This window comes from Cyprinodon variegatus, unplaced genomic scaffold (assembly GCF_000732505.1).
Source record: "Cyprinodon variegatus isolate N-32 unplaced genomic scaffold, C_variegatus-1.0 Scaffold348, whole genome shotgun sequence".
In the NCBI taxonomy this organism is placed as follows: domain Eukaryota; kingdom Metazoa; phylum Chordata; class Actinopteri; order Cyprinodontiformes; family Cyprinodontidae; genus Cyprinodon; species Cyprinodon variegatus.
In genome coordinates, this window is record NW_015150801.1 from 212,371 (window position 1) to 212,841 (window position 471).

The window sequence follows — 471 nt, forward strand, 5'->3', positions numbered from 1 at the left end:
GCCGATACCGATAGGGGGCCGATTATATCGTGCATCCCTAATAAATATGAATGGACCATGAAGTAAATAGGTTGTAGATTTCACATTAAACCATTGAAATGAACCATTTCATTGTGAAACACACAATTATTAGATGCCCCATGACATAAATAAACAAAAAGACAATCATAAAAGTATTAAATATGAAGATGAATTAATCTATTTAAAAAATATAGAATTACTTTGTATGTAGGAATGAATATAGATGAATTAATTAGGTGAACATGTCTTATTAGGGGGTCATCAGTGTGTTGCTGGATTATTTTGGGGATTATTTTAAGTTCCATGTTGGTTTTATTGGATCAGGACGCCCGGCTTCCATGTTAGCTGCATCCCCCTCATGGCTTCGCCCTCCCATCAGTGCCGTGTTGGCGCTTTATCTCCTTACTGCTTCAATTCATTTAACAACGTAACTTTGAAGTTGACCTTAAT